Raw genomic sequence first — 15,734 nt, forward strand, 5'->3', positions numbered from 1 at the left:
AGGGATGAGGTTTATTTATTTTTGTACTTCAGCACCTATTGCAGTGCTTTATACCTAGAAAGAACTCAATAAATGCTTGTTAAGTGAATGACTTTCATCATTGGATTATATTCTGTAAAACTTAAAAAAATTTTTTTGTACGTAATACTAAGCTGGGCATATTTCTTTTTTTTAGTCCACAGTCTATGTGTTAGGGTTAAATAAAATCCAACATAGCTCTGCAGGTGAATCTTTCTTCTCCATCATCCAGTCTTCTCCTTGAAAGTAAAGAGGATAAAACTGGAAAAGTAAAATATACCTATGAGTCATAAAAAATAATTCTATCAGTGTGGGATGATTTATGAAAGCACTGAAGGAGGTTTAGAGTATGGATTCAGATAAGAAGCAATTTCATACTCTACAATGGTTATTATCCTGGTTTCATTTTCTCTGCCAGGAACGTTGGCCACTAGGGAGAAATACAGAACAAGTATCAAATGAGTACACTCCAACTAGGAAGGATGCTGTTTGTCTTTCATGATGAGGAGTTGGGAAGAGTACTAGCCATTGGTGAATTCCCAGGAGTAATGGTAAGAGCCTCTTCACCTTCTGCCAGGATCTCCCAGGATCACAGGGAATGTCTTACACAAGTCACTTTCCACTTGATGGACCCCCAGTTCTTGGTTTATAAGCTGCATGAAAGGATTGCTGTGGAAAATAATCATAATATTCAAGAGAAGCATTTAGCAGTCTTCCTATGAAAAGCACTGTAAGTCTCCCTACCCCTCCATGGAGAGGCAGCAGAGTTTGGGAGGCGATAGTGCCTATCTTCGGGACCTCAGGATCTCAGACTCTGCAGTCTTACTGTTTGTTTGTGTTTGTGTTAGGATGTTGCCTAAACTTTTTGGGCTCCGGTTTCTTCATCTTTCAAAGAAGGAAAATAATAATTGTACCTTCTTAAAGGGTTGTTTGTGAGGGTTAAACAATGTTCATGTAAAACACCTAGAACATAAATGTCAGCTATTGTTTCTATCCAGCTCTATGTTTCTTTGGCCATATGGCAAGAGTTCTACTGGAAAAAAAATTTAATTAAAGGCACAAATTATGCTTTTATGTTTCTAATCCAAAGAAACCCAAATGGGTGTACCTAATGCCAGAAGGAATCTTCGAGGCCTAGGCCACTTATAGACTCGATCCACATCCTATTCTCATCTCTCTCCCCAGAATTTGCTTGTTAACACCAAGGGGACTTTGTATTTTATTATTATTATTAATTAAATTCCATCAAACCCAAGCTAGTCTGTGTGCTGGACCATGACCAACCACTCCATTTCAGGGAAAGCTGAAAGCCTGCACCTAAAGAATGATATTTCTTCTTTAGTATCTAATTTAGAAGCTAGAAAAACTGCAGAGAAGTGAGCTTCTTTACAGAATTATGTAAGGCTTTATATTTAATGAATTTCTGGTGCCGGAGAGGAGGGGGGTGAGAAATGGGCTCTTTATATTAATCAAACCATGTTGTTATCTATGGAGAGTATGCCAGTTGGTTAAATAGAGCCAAATTCTGTTCTGTCAGATAATTATGGAATTTGACATTCATAGAGGTTCTTTTTTAATTCTGGGAATAAGAAATCTACAAACTCATTAAATTATGAAATGTTTCAACCCTATTATCCTAATACAATTACCCCATGGACTATACTGCCTCAGGAAGTCTTTGGGACAGCTTCTGATGTTTAGAAAGACTCAACAATAGGAATTCGATTCATATAAAAACCACCACAGTGGGGTTTAAGAAATGAAATGAACATAAATTCATCTGATTTATAGTTACAGTTAATGATTCTAAGGAAAGATACTGGTACTCACACTCAGCACAGAGTCTTTTATCCAACAAATCTATACTGGTATTCAAAGTGCAGAAGGGCAGGGAATTCCCTGGCAGTGCAGTGGTTAGGTCTCTGCGCTTTCACTGCCGGGGCCGGGTTTGATCCCTGGTCAGGGATCTAAGATCCCGCAAGCTGAGCGGCACAGCCAAAAAAAAAAATTCTAAGTGAAGAGGGGCAGAGGAAACAGAATCCAAACCTGCTTAAGAATATTTGGGGGCAGGAGAATTGGCCACAATATCTGTCTGTTTCTTTTGAGTAGTAATAGCAACAATTCATCTATCTAGCAGTGTTACCATGTATTGCTTCCTTAGCCACATTAAGGGAAATCTAATTATTTCCCACAAAATAGGAGTTTCTAATGAAAATTTTATTTTTCAATGCATTTAATAAACTATGAAGGTCTAAATAGCACCTAGATTTTCTTAGAGTCTTTAGAAACCCTGACTTCTTCATATCCTACCTGAAATGTTCACATGCTAATGGATGGAACCAGCATAGTGGAGTGGAAGTTGCCAGGGCTGGGAGTTGGAGAAATAGAACTCCCGTCACAGTTCTGTGACTTGTTAGCTATGAACTTGGGCAAGTCATTTGGCAGTGAAATATTGTTGGAGAACAGGAAATTAACATAATCTCAAAATGTTACCCCACAGAGTATTTCTTAATACTCTTTAGGAAGAAGGGTGCCTGCACAATGGAGAAATCTGTCAGACACCAGCTTAACCTAGTGATCAAACTTAACATCTCCAATAATGGGCAAACTGACATTATGTGACCCCATTCCAAGCCCGTAGCAGACATCATTAATGGTTCTCAGCACGGTTTCCCATGAAGCCAGGGCACAGACTCAGAATCTCTCTCAAGACCATTGGCATCATCCTGCAGAAGGTGTTCGAGAACCTAAACAGGGTGCTGATGCTGTCCTGCAAGTACTGGACATAGCATGAAGTGCTACTACCTCTGTAGTATTGGGGACCTCCAGGACGTCTCCCAGGTGGCTCTGAGAGCCTCAGTAGATGGAGGATTAAAGATCCTGGGGCCTTGCAAACGGGACAGTCGAGATGTCAGACAGCTCTGCCATCTGGGGAGAAAATTGTGTGTATGTTTGTTTAATCCAAAAGAAAAAAAGAAGGGCTGTTATCAGTTGGTCAGGGCTGCCAAGTGAGATACAACTTATTTGCTATCAGATTATTTATGGTAACTGAGGTATCACATTTGAAGCCACTTCGTTGATTAGGGTCACACTTTCATATCCTACAGAAAGAAAATTTGCTGTGGGGAAAGTGGGCTCTGCCCCCACTCAGGCTTCAAAATTGTTCTCCAAAATTAAAATGTATTCATCTGAATACTCCCAGTGGTGGCAAGTAGACATCTTTAGAGGCTGAATTTGTACTTAAATGTCACCTTTCCCATCTAACAAACTGTTTTCTTCATGTTATTTCTCTAGCTCAGCCCCTTATCTGTTTCCTTTATACCACTTATCCCAACTGGCAAGTATTTTTAAAATTTGTTTGTTAGCATGTTGCTGTGGGGATGGATTTGGTCTGTCTTTCCTATTATAACGTCAGCTCCAACAGAGCAGGGACTATTTCTGTCTTGTGCATTGCTGAATCCTCAACTTTTAACATATAGCCTGGCACACAGGACACTGAATGGATATTTATTGATTAAATGAATCAGTGGGTAAATGAATAGATTTGTTTTTTAAAAAAATATCCCAAGTTATTTAGAGTTAAATCTATGGGGAAGCAAAACAAATAATCAACCTTCCATGTCATGGCTAAAAATTGAGGTGACATGCTAAGTATTTAGTCCTAAGTGGTTCACAAACCCTAACCCTGGCTCTAAAGGCAACACTAAAACAAAAAATTCCAAAATGCTTTGAAGAGTGCTTTGCTAGGATAAGTATGTGTCTTCCAGTATGACTCTTAGAAGGATAAAAAGTAATTTGAATGTATAAGTTGTGTCATTTTTTTTTAACATCTTTATTGGAGTATAATTGCTTTACAATGGTGTGTTAGTTTCTGCTTTATAACAAAGTGAATCAGCTGTACATATATCCCCATATCCCCTCCCTCTTCAGCCTCCCTCCCACCCTCCCTTTCCCACCCCTCTAGGTGGTCACAAAGCACCGAGCTGATCTGCCTCTGCTATGCGGCTGCTTCCCACTAGCTAGTTGTGTCATTTTTTAAAACAAGTTTTATTCATTGCCTTGGAGTCCTACATACCTTGAATATCTTACATAACACATGGAGAGGAATGTTCTCTCTATAACCCTTGCTTTAGAGAACTCTCTGGTTGTCAGCTGAAGCTCATGAACAAAGTGTTCTTTCAGTGCTGAGCAAGACCACAGCTGAATAGCAGATCAGATTAACCAACGCCACCGTAGCTGTAATGACATCCTTAGAAACTTGAGAGTCCTCCCTGAAAGAACAAAGATCAATATTTAGTTTCTTATATGCCTTGTGGGCATTCCATCACTTTTATGGCCTCCTGTTCTGCCAGTTCCCTCATCTCGAACTTGACTTTGCTCTTCTGGGAAAATAGACTAGAAATAATAGTAATACAAATGTGAAAGCACTTTCAACAAAATATAAAGTTTGAATCACAATACTTGTGCCTTGTTAACACCAAGATTTGACTTCTTTAAAAAATAAATCTTTTCCTGCTGTATTTTCAAACCGATGTATTTTTTGGTATGAACCACATAGACTTTACTCTTTACTAACTACGTTTCAGGTGAAAGGAAGAAGCAAAAGTTACATACTTATTTTATATTCCTTTAATACACTGAAGCCTGTAATACTAAGCAATGCACAGTCTAACTCTTGGTGTCAACTATTCCCAGATATAGATTTTACACACTGTTGCCAAGGCTTCAACTCACACGATACGCCAACCTCCCAATTTTCACACATTTATTTTAATTTTTTAATAAAACAAAGAAGAAATTAAGACTAGTTTTGGAATAATAAGACTAGTTTTGCCCACCAAAATATTTTGGAATTGGAGCTGATGGTGTAATTTGGGAGTGTTGCTGGTGGGGGTGATGTGATATAATACCCTGCGCAGTGAGGAGCTAAGCCCAGTCCTACTCACCATCCACCTTTTCTGATTACAGTACATCCATTAACATGGCCAAGAGGCTACCAAGGTAAGAAATAGCAAAAGACAAAGTAAGAATGGATGTTATCTGCCAAACAGAATATGTTAATGAATGACCAATATGACTTGAGCGAGACCACAGCCAGAGGATGGTGTGAGAGAGCAAACCAGATTTTTAAAAGAGTGGGGTAGCACATAGTACTGAGTAGGACAAACTTCCCATCCCGCGTTCCTATGATGAATGCAGTGAAGAGCGTGGAGAATGGCAGATTTAATGGTTGCGAGCTACTGCCTCTGCAACTTAGACATCACTAAGGACCTTTATTCTCTAGTTTATGAATAATCGTTTTTATGTCTTTACTTTTTTTCCATAAACTTGTTGTTTGTGGACATAAAGTCCATGGTCATAATAATGAGATAAACACACACACACACACACACACACACAAAATACCTGACAGATTTTTTTTCAACCTACTGGAGCATGATTTCATGTTTTTCTTACGACAAAATTCACTTTTATTTTTTTTAATTACTTCTTCTCAGGAGCCTAACCATCATGCTGAGCAAGAGAGATAAGAGTGCCCTGCTGGAGGCACCCGGGGATTAGCTAGTTGGAGCCTCTGGGCATTTGTATCACTTTGGCTCCATCACAAGCTTTCCTTTCTTCCCCTTCCCACATCCCATCCCACACACCCACCCAACATGCCTATCTCCAAGGGCCCTGGAGCTCCTAAATGACCCTACCCCTTTCTTCCAGTGCTTCCAAAAGAGTCCAGCCATGTAAAGGGTACAGCCTCAGACAAAAACGAGAAGTGGAAATGTTTCTTCGTTTCTACTCTGTCTGCATCCTCCTGGTATCCCTCTCCTGTGGCATTCCATCAGGGAGGAGGGGGCAGGCAGAGGCAGGTGGTTCTGGGGTTGCAGGAACATAGGAATCTTTGTGGGATCATCTCTTTCTTTGGGCCTCAATCCACCTCCCAGCAACAGTTCCATTACGGAAGGAGGAGGATGAATTTTGGGTGATCTCGTAACCATTTCAGCCACACAAAATTTCAAACTCCCTAGACCCACTGAAACTGAAATTGGAATGGCCTCAAAATATTCAGGATCTCATGGCTTGGTTTTATTTTTGTTGTTGTTGTTGATATAGATTCTACTGATTCAAATAACAAGGCATCAGCTACTCAGACGATTGCTGTGTTCCTTGTCTGATAGTCTACCCCATCTATCATGTTCCAAAGACCAAGTATGTAATTTTATTTATTGATAGTTCAGAAGAAAAACATTAGTAATGATTTTCACAGGTTGCCTATTAATTTTCCCTTTCCACTTTGGGGTTATGCAACCACTAACACAGTTGTGTTTGCCTCCAAACCCCTGAATTTGCACATGCAGTCATTTAGTTGCTTAACTACTCAAGTGGATAGAACAACAGTCATTTACAAGCACAGATTTGTGAGCAGGAAGAGGGGCCTCACTGAAATTAGGGATGCAAATATATAGATTAAAATTGAAAATTGGCCTCAATGATCACAAATAGCTAGGTAGAAGTATGTAGTTGCTTCTGCAGTCAACTAATAACCTCTTTAGCACTGAATCCCCTAACTGACTGCCACCAACTCCCTAGCACAGGCCTCTACTTCAGCCATCTCTAACCTTCTGATAGTGGCCCAGATGCACGGGATATGGCCAGGAGCCCATTTGCAGCCTTAGCCCAGGGCTCCCAGAGAGTCATAGTCTGTCTTGCACCTTAGTGGTTTGTATGCAGTTCTTCTCTCCCCTTCTAGATAATAGATTCCTTGAAAGCAGGATCCATGTCATGCTTTTCTTTCTATTTCCCATAACACTTCCCTGACACATAATCATTGCTTAATATTTACTTGTTGATTTGAATTAGGTCAAGTCACAGATGAATCTGGCCCCAAACCTGCAACTGAGGCCACGTTCAGATGGTGCTTTCACTAATTAAGCTGCTGGACGCCCACACTGGATTTGCTAGGTCGGGTGCCTCCAGACTACTAATCCCCTCTCTGTATACCCTCCACTTCTGTCTTCCTTTTCACCAAAGATGCTGATGTCATTGGATCTTGCTTCTACAGCGTCACATACTAGAAGAGGAACTCGAGAAGGAAAGGGAAATCTTTGTCCAGACCTCTCCCTTAACTTCCTTGTTTCCTTTCTTGGTTTCCATGCTGGTCGTGTGGCAACCATAGGAAAATGTTTTGGAGCTCACTGTGAGGTTCCTGAAATGTGGGGAAGTTCTTATAAACCTATAGGCCTTCTCTATAGTCTCTCCTTAACCTCATATTCAGAAGCCAAAAAGGTCACTTTGTTTCCTTCAGTTCTTCAGAAAACTGGAGCCTAAACCCAGACAGACCTATAAGATTTCTCTACTGTGAGACTTTACAGATCCCAGTAGTATCTGGGAGAAAAACAGAATCTTGAACTTACAGCAAAGGAAGAGGAAGGAACAGCCAGGGCACCCATCTGGATCTCACATCTCAGTACAGAATAAGCAGGCTCAAGTAGGGTACCTCTAATGTCTTCTCCAGGACAGGAAGTAGGAGTCACTAATATGGCACACAGTGGCCATCATAATGGAGCCACCATCACCAGTTGGCAGAGATGGGGTTTTCAACCCAAGCTTCTGTGTACTAGAACAATCACATTTAGCTTCAGTTTCACATTACCCACTAATGTTTCTAATTCCCTCTAGTTATTTCTGTCTTTTCATTTAAAACATCAAGAGTCATGCATTAGAGGGGTTGTGAGGAAGTAAGACTCCTTCACATCAGCTCCCAGCAGGGGCCACCCAGAGGGAGCAGCTAGAGGCCAGGGATCCCACTGGTTACTTACAGTGGTGAAGGGAAGGGCCCTAGGAGGAGATAAAGGCTTAGGGGTAAGGTGGGGGGAGGGGAGGGTGTTATGGGGACCATTAAGTAGCTGGCAGGAGGCCAGTTCCCTTTGTGGTTGTCAAAGTGTGGTCCCAAGAACAGCAGCACCAGCATCAGTGGGAACTTGTTAGAAAGGCAAATTCTCAGGTCCTACTCCAGATCCAGTGAATCAGAAACTCTGGGGCTGGGGCCCAGCCATCTGTTTTAACAAGCCCTTGAGGTGAGTCTGAAACTAGTCAAGTTTGAGAGCTCCTAGATGTAGAAAAACTTATGGTTACCAAGGGGGAAAGACAGGGGGAGGGATAAATTGGGAGACTAGGACTGACTCATACACACTACTATATATAAAATAGATAACTAATAAGAACCTACTGTATAACACAGGGAACTTGACTCAGTACTCTGTAATGACCTATATGGGAAAAGAATCTAAAAAAGAGTGGATATATGTATAACTGATTTACTTTGCTGTACAGCAGAAACTGACACAACATTGTAAATCAGCTATACTCCAAGAAAAATTAGTTTTAAAAAAAGTTTGAGAGCCACTGAACTAGAGGCAGGTGACCCAAGGGAGTGAGAAGCCACCCTTTGGGTGATACAAGAAAGTAGAAAGTGGAGGCTCAGTAAATGAAAATTTTCCACGCTCTAGTTTTTAGTCATCTTTAAAATTTTTCTTTTAGATCTTAGTAATATAAACATTGCTCATTTTCACAGGGGAGGAAAACAACTCTGCAGTCGAATTTGCTGAGCACAAAGTGAAGGGAAGTCTGCACCAAGCTGGCTAATAAAGGCCATGTAAGTAACCAAGGCAGGCAAGTCAAGGGCAGTAAATCTCAGACTTGTCTTGCCTGGTTCTGCTATCTTCACTGACCACCTAAACCGAGCAATCAGCAATAACTTTTTTATTTTTTGCTGTGTAGACATTGATGAAATGTTCATAAAGTATTCTTAATTTATACCAGAAAGATTAAGTTATTTACTCAAGGCCGTATGTAGGGAAACTAAGTTACCTACCTATTCAGGATTACACTGTCACAAATGGGCAAGATCCAGACTTCAAGGTTCTGACACTAAACTTGAAAGTATCAAGTTCAACTTTTCTTTCTCTTTTAATTCTTTCCTTCCTAATGAATTATGGCAATTTAACTTATAACTTTAATTTTTTCTGCTTATGGAGCTTTCACAATATTTGTCCTGAAAACACATTACCTTTTTATTAATAAGAAGAAAACTAAGGTTGAACGCAAACAATTTGGTAACAACCCACTTCAGTTAACCCATTTTGCTCCTTAGGCCACTGCCAATTGTATGAACTTGCAAAACCCTAGATTAAAACTGAGTTTCCCTATGATGCTTTCCTCAGAGTTAATTTCCGTCAGGGACCTATTAATCATAGACTAATTATAGAAGCCACTATACAATAATGACTTTCCAATAACTCCACTACTAGGTTACACTAGTGTAACTCCAGTGAAAATACACCAAGAATTTTCTCCTGACCAGAACTAGCCAAGTCTCTATGAAAATTTGTTTGCTGTAATTTTTTAAAAAATTTAATTGAATTATAATTGATTTACAATATTATATTAGTTTCAGGTGTACAACATAGTGGTTCGACATTTTTATAAATTATACTCCATATAAAGTTATTGTAAAATATTTGCTGTATTCCCTGTGCTGTACATTATATCCTTAATCTTATTTATTTTATACCTAGTAGCTTGTACCTCTTAATCCCCATCACCTATCTTGCCCATCCCTCTCCCCACTGTTTGCTGTGATTTATGTTTTGTATATAATAATTATGCCTCCATGTTATTCTTGTTTTACATCTAAAATGACCTTGTATCAAGTGTTTTGACTCCCTTGGTAAGGTAGGTAGTAAAGATTAACCTAAAAGTTTGTTGATTCCCCCTCACCTCAGGATTTAAATAATAAAATTAAAAAAATTTTTTTTTACATTTTTGTCCCACTTCTCCTACTGGGCCAGCTAGCATAGCACATTTACAATAATTTCTCCCCTGTGTTTGTCAAGAGCACATTCTGGTCTAGATCAGAATTTCAAGTCCTATGAATTCTTGACCATGTAGTTATCTGGAAGCTCATAGCTTCTTTCTTCTTCTCGTGGGCTTTTTTATCAGATTCCACTGTAAATTGGTACAGAGGTCTGCCTTAAGCCAGCACACTCTCTCCCAAAGCCTAGATACAGGCTGACCCAAGACCTAATGAAAATGTATTCCTGCAGAAGAAAGGAACTGCTCTCAAGATGTGCACTCTTTTCAGGCTTTGCAACCAAATGTTTTGCGAAGTTCTTTAATTGCCTTTTTTTTTGAACAAGTGAGAGAGTGAGCCACTAAGTCTCCTATTATATTACCAAGTGAGGACAGATGTAAGGAAAGCCTTTTTTTTTTTCATTCTTCTTGTTAGTTGTAACACTAAATTAGCCAAATAATTCACACCTAGTGGCAGGTGTAATCCTTCTTAAGAACATTTCTTAAGGATCTCCAACCTTTCCCAGCACAGGGTTAGGTGAGTTTACTCAAACTGTGAAGTGATACCGAGTGGAAACTCTGTGTTTCAAAATAACCCTGTCTTGGTACAAACTGTAGATAAACTAATCAAACCAAATCATAAAAGCAAGCAAGCCTGAGCTACAGATAATAAGAGCTAATGTTTACTGAGCATTTTGAGGGGGGGCGGGGTGCAGGTGCAAACCAAAATGTTTTCCATGTATTCATTTGGACTTCTTAACAACCTGATGACATTTTACAAATGAGGACAATGAGACCCAGGAAAGTTAACTTGCCCAAGGTCACACTGCTGGTGAGTGGCCAGGCCAGTTAACAAGGCCTCTAACACATGGCTTGCAAAGATCTCCCCTCCCTCTTTTATTCCACTGCCTCCCACTCGCCCTCCATCCCACTCCTCACTCCTTGCATTCTATTCTGTGGGGTTAGCCTGGAACTCTGGTTGCCTTCAAACTCCTTTGTTTCCCCAAACCCTATTTTCCCCATAGCCACATCCCTGCCCCTGGCTGGAGTCATGCAGAAAGCCTGAACATCTGACACGCATTGGTCACGCCTCCTCCCTTTGGGGACTAATTTCACGCTGAGCTTAGTAATGTGTGCAAGAGCATTATCTCCTTCTACAAGCAGCAGCCCCTAGGGTAGAAGTGTATTCTCTGCCCATGGCTAAACTGGGGGAGAGCAAAACTTAGGGAAACTGAGGCACCCTAACATACAGGAGCAACTTAATTCCTCAAGTGGTTACATTAATGATGAGACAAGGACAAGATGAATATATTTAGACTTGTGTTTCAATCTGGTGGTTCTTCTATCATGCTGCCCACCCTCTTAAGCCTTTCTCCCCGTGAGGACCTCTTAGTGGCGAGTTGCCCAACCCACACACAAGCCAAAGCAGACTGGCAGAACCCTACCAGGGCACCAAGCACCATTTCTAATAAAGACAGGTGGCTACTGCTCCTTTGTCTTTCCCCTTATCTGAGTGGATCGGAAGTCCAGGTACCCCATAGGATACAGGGTGTCTGACCTTGATGACCCTGCAGTATTAATTTATTATCATTAACTTCCAAAGGCTGCAGGATAAAAAAGAAAGAGCCTGTCCACGAATAGCAAACATGCTATCCTCCTCTGCTCCCCACCCCACCAAATACTTGTGTCAAAAGCAACTGGAGGCAGCAATTGTTCTGTTCAACATTTGTCCAGCTGAGACCATCTTGGGGTCTGCTTTATCTCTGCCAGCTTCCAAATCCATGGGGAGTTTTAGGGTGCAACAATACTAGGGCAGGTTTATCTTTGCCACATATGACTTGAACCATATCGAGGTTGTTATCCCAAACTTATTTGAGGAGTATTTACTATAACATCTGGGAATTTTAGAGCTCACTTAGGGAAAGCTTTAACTGTAGGAATAAGCACAAAGCCAGGCTCCTGGTATAGCTGAACTGTGGCACAAATAATTTTCCTTTATTCCCAAGTCCACACAGATCTATGGCACCTGCCAAGTGCCAGGCCCTGAGCATGCAGAGGTGAGTGCCACAGACAAAAGTTCCCGTCCTCATGAGACTTTACAATGGCTTTTCCTGGGAGATTCTTGGACATCAACTATTTACTTTCAAAAGATTCAGTGGGAATTATTTTAATTTAAGAAGTACTCATGACAGCCGGTTTGGGGGCAACTTTTCCAAACATGCTGTAACAAAATTGGCAGTTTTAGCTAAATCACACCCTGTTCCTCAGACATTTGACTCAGATTTTTCTTTACTACAGTAAATCTGTGTTCAGAACGTGGGGAGTTGTAGGGACCGGCAACTCCAGCTCTATCTTAAAGATGAATTTTCAAGCTGGACTACATTTCCTAGAAGAACAAACCCTTTAAATATTTTTATTCAAAGAGGACAGTGTTGACAACCTCTAATAGTCAACCTGAATATTTCAATGGAAGCCTTTCTAGGCTTTTGTACTGGGATAACCAATGGAACTAATAGACTTAGGAAATGCCAGAACTTCTAATAAGGAGAAGGAGAAAAAGAAAATATATACTCTTAGAGGTTTTCATAAGACTTAATCAGGCACTGGACACTGCCTCAGATTCTGAGTGACTTAATATATTAGGTGTTTTATGACTCATGCTTCATGTTATCCAACAAATATCTATTCCATGTTCATTATATATCATGCACTAAACACTTTACTAGCTTTTTCACTTAAAATCTTCCAAATTTTGTAAATTTTATACATTTTTGATGCTGTTGTTTCTGTTGGTGTCTTACGGAAGTTGTGCCTTCAGGTATATTTTTCTGCAACATCACTAGAATTAGTGTTACAAAAAGTCTCTATATTATACATCCCTTAAATAAATACATTAATTTTCTATAAAATCACTATTCTTATAAGTGTTTAAAATAAAAGTGAATGTGAGACTTCCCTGGTGGCGCAGTGGTTGAGAATCTGCCTGCCAATGCAGAGGACACGGGTTCGAGCCCTGGTCTGGGAGGATCCCACATGCCGCGGAGCAACTGGGCCCGTGAGCCACAATTACTGAGCCTGCGCGTCTGGAGCCTGTGCTCCGCAACAAGATAGGCCGCGATAGTGAGAGGCCCGCGCACCGCGATGAAGAGTGGCCCCTGCTTGCCACAACTAGAGAAAGCCCTCGCACAGAAACGAAAACCCAACACAGCCATTAATTAATTAATTAATTAATTAAAAAAAAAAAAAGAATCCGCCTGCCAATGCAGGGGACATGGGTTAAAAAAAAAAAAAAAAAAGTGAATGTGGTCTTCAAATGTTCATTCTTCCATTATTAACCCTCCCACTTTCAAAAATTCCTAATTATTCAAAGCTGCTTATTTCTCAGGTTCTGTTACAGCAGCAATAAGTGGTTGAAAGAAAAGATATTTTCCTTAAAGTTTTAAGAAAGGCCCTTTTCTATAAAAAGTTTCAAAGAAATTTTAATGAAAGAAAGTCAGGCAGCACAATAATTACACAGAATTCCTCTTTAGCGTCAGAGAGACCCAGGTTTAAATCTCCAAACCCCAGCTCTACCTCTTATTAGTTATGTGACCTTGAGCAAGTTACTTAAGTTTCTAGACCTTGGTTTTCTCATCAACAAAATAGAAATATTAACTGTCCTCAAAGTTACTGTGAAGATTAATTAGAATAATACATGTATCCTGCTTAATCCAGGACCAGCATATAGTAAACTCTTAAGTGGTTGCTAATATTATTACCAGTGCATAAGGGCACCAACTATATGACAGGCAGTGCTGGAGATTTCATATATGCTATCCCAGTTAATCCTTCACAATCATGTGAAGCAAGAAAAAAAATCCTTCCACTTTTATAGATTAGGAAGGTAAGGGTCGGAGAGGTTAAGTAACTTGCTGAAGGCAGGGCTCTGCGGCCAAGTCTGCCCAACTCCAAAGTCCATTTTCTTTCCCTGTGGAAGAAAATCGTCCTTCCCAAATTTCTTTTGTTATTTCATGCAAAATATGGATCACTGTTTTCAAGTTTGTATTATATTAAATGCACAGCTACAAGAAACCACTTCTATCTACATTATCGTAAATAACAAATACATCTTTCACCATATTTAAGTCCTTTATCATCCAATTCAAGATAAACATATTTTCCCTAAAGATTGTATTGGCGTTTGGAAGAAACTCAAGGTCTCTACTTACGATTTATAAACAGAAGGAGCAAATCTGAGGTGAAGAAATGTCTGTTTCTTTGATTCCCAGTGCTGGATGTGTATCTATTTTGATCCGAATTTGGATTTTAGTCATTGTAGCCCATCTTTGTACATTTCTTCTTTCATTCAATAAGCATTTATTGAATGCTGGATGAATTAGTCCTAAGTCCTGCCTTCAAGGAACTGAGGGTTCACTAGGAAAGATAGGATGTACAAAAAGACCTATAATACCAGACAAGACGTGATTGGTGCTAGAAGAAATGTAGAAATAAAATGCTAGGGAGTCTCAAGGATCACAGTTTCTTCCTGCTGGGAAGAGAAGAGTCAAAGCCGGCTTTAGTGAAAAAGTGGCCTCCTCTATTAACTGCTCCATCGAAGTGCAAACTATTCATGAATTTGCTTCAAAATAATACAAGTGGTAGGGGTGTAGGGGTGTAGATGGAATAAGACTGGCCATGAGTTGGTCACGTGGAAGCTGAGTGATGGGAATACATGGAGCTTCATCACACTAGTGTGCCTCACTTTCGGATATGTTTGAAATTTTACATTATAAAGAGTTAAAGTATTCCACAAGATTATTTGCTTAGGTTATAACCTACATGCAAAAGGCTACAACATGTATTATATAATGGTTTGGGCCTGGAGGAGTGTGATTGGACAGAAAGGCATTAGTGACCACTAGTGAAATGGGCTGAATTCTCCTCCCCAAACCACTACTCCTCCCATCCTCCCCTCTGCACACAGAAGCCCTCTCAACAAGAATTCTTTCCTGTGAAAAACTGCAGGTTAGAAAGACTGGGTGTAGGGTAATAACAACCTAGGGATCCCCTAGTAGCAATGCCTACCTCTGGGGAGGGAGTGAGCATGTATTCTGATGAAAAGACAGTCGTCGTGGGTTTTATAGAAACTTGAACTCAGCACAGTCTAGTTCAGAGGCTTCAGGGTATCTGCGGACTTGAATTACGGAACAGTGGCCCATCACTTGTGGAGATCTTACCTGTTGGTTCAGGGAAGAATACGTGTTAATATTTGTAGGTGAGAGAAAAGCATTCAACACTGCATTGACCCAAGAGTTCCTAGTGGCTCTATCCAACACGCCCCCAGGAATGGTCCATAGGTGTGTTATGTAGTGATTTCTGTTAATGAAGCACGGTGTAATTTTTCTGTAGGCATGGCTGTAGCCTAAGTCATATGCTCTCAGGCATACCAAGAAAAGGGGTGGGGGGGTGTGTGGAAATAGAGCTCAGCCATCTGGCAGCGTTCCACAAAACTAGACAGATTCATGAAATACTGCACCGTGGGAAGTGCTAGATGCACTTTTTACACTCTTTTGAAGATGACAGAGTGTACTTCTCTTAGATATTCTGCCTGGATATTTTTTATCAAGATCAGAATGTTTTGAAAAGGCATTGCCACCCTGACTCTGAACCCCAAATTAAAATTACAGCAGGTAAAATTAGAGACTGTCACATGCTACTTTAATTCTGTGCTGCTGTGCTTTAGTGGCTTCTCATTTAAGAGTACATAATTATTTTCAAATTATCATATATCATTTCATGCTTAAATTAGATTACCAGCTAGAAGTTCCAGGGAGATTGGAATTCTACATGCAAACTAGATTCTGATGACTATTTGTGCTCCTTTGGATAGTTTG

The 15,734-nt window shown here is 40.2% G+C and overlaps 1 protein-coding gene across 3 annotated transcripts in view; it reads left to right on the forward strand.

Annotated features, from left to right (window-relative positions):
• Positions 1 to 15,734, forward strand: part of PELI1 (pellino E3 ubiquitin protein ligase 1) — a 128,942-nt gene that overhangs the window by 24,536 nt on the left and 88,672 nt on the right. For 2 of the 3 annotated variants that reach the window (XM_082358264.1, XM_082358266.1), the window contains exon 2: positions 8,585 to 8,665. The gene's annotated coding sequence lies outside the window, so the exon portion shown is untranslated. Of the gene's footprint in view, positions 1 to 436; positions 570 to 8,584; positions 8,666 to 15,734 lie in introns of all 3 variants that reach the window. The other variant, XM_082358265.1, reaches the window with a different exon arrangement.

Source organism: Balaenoptera borealis, assembly GCF_965194805.1.
Source record: "Balaenoptera borealis genome assembly, chromosome: 15".
NCBI lineage: Eukaryota > Metazoa > Chordata > Mammalia > Artiodactyla > Balaenopteridae > Balaenoptera > Balaenoptera borealis.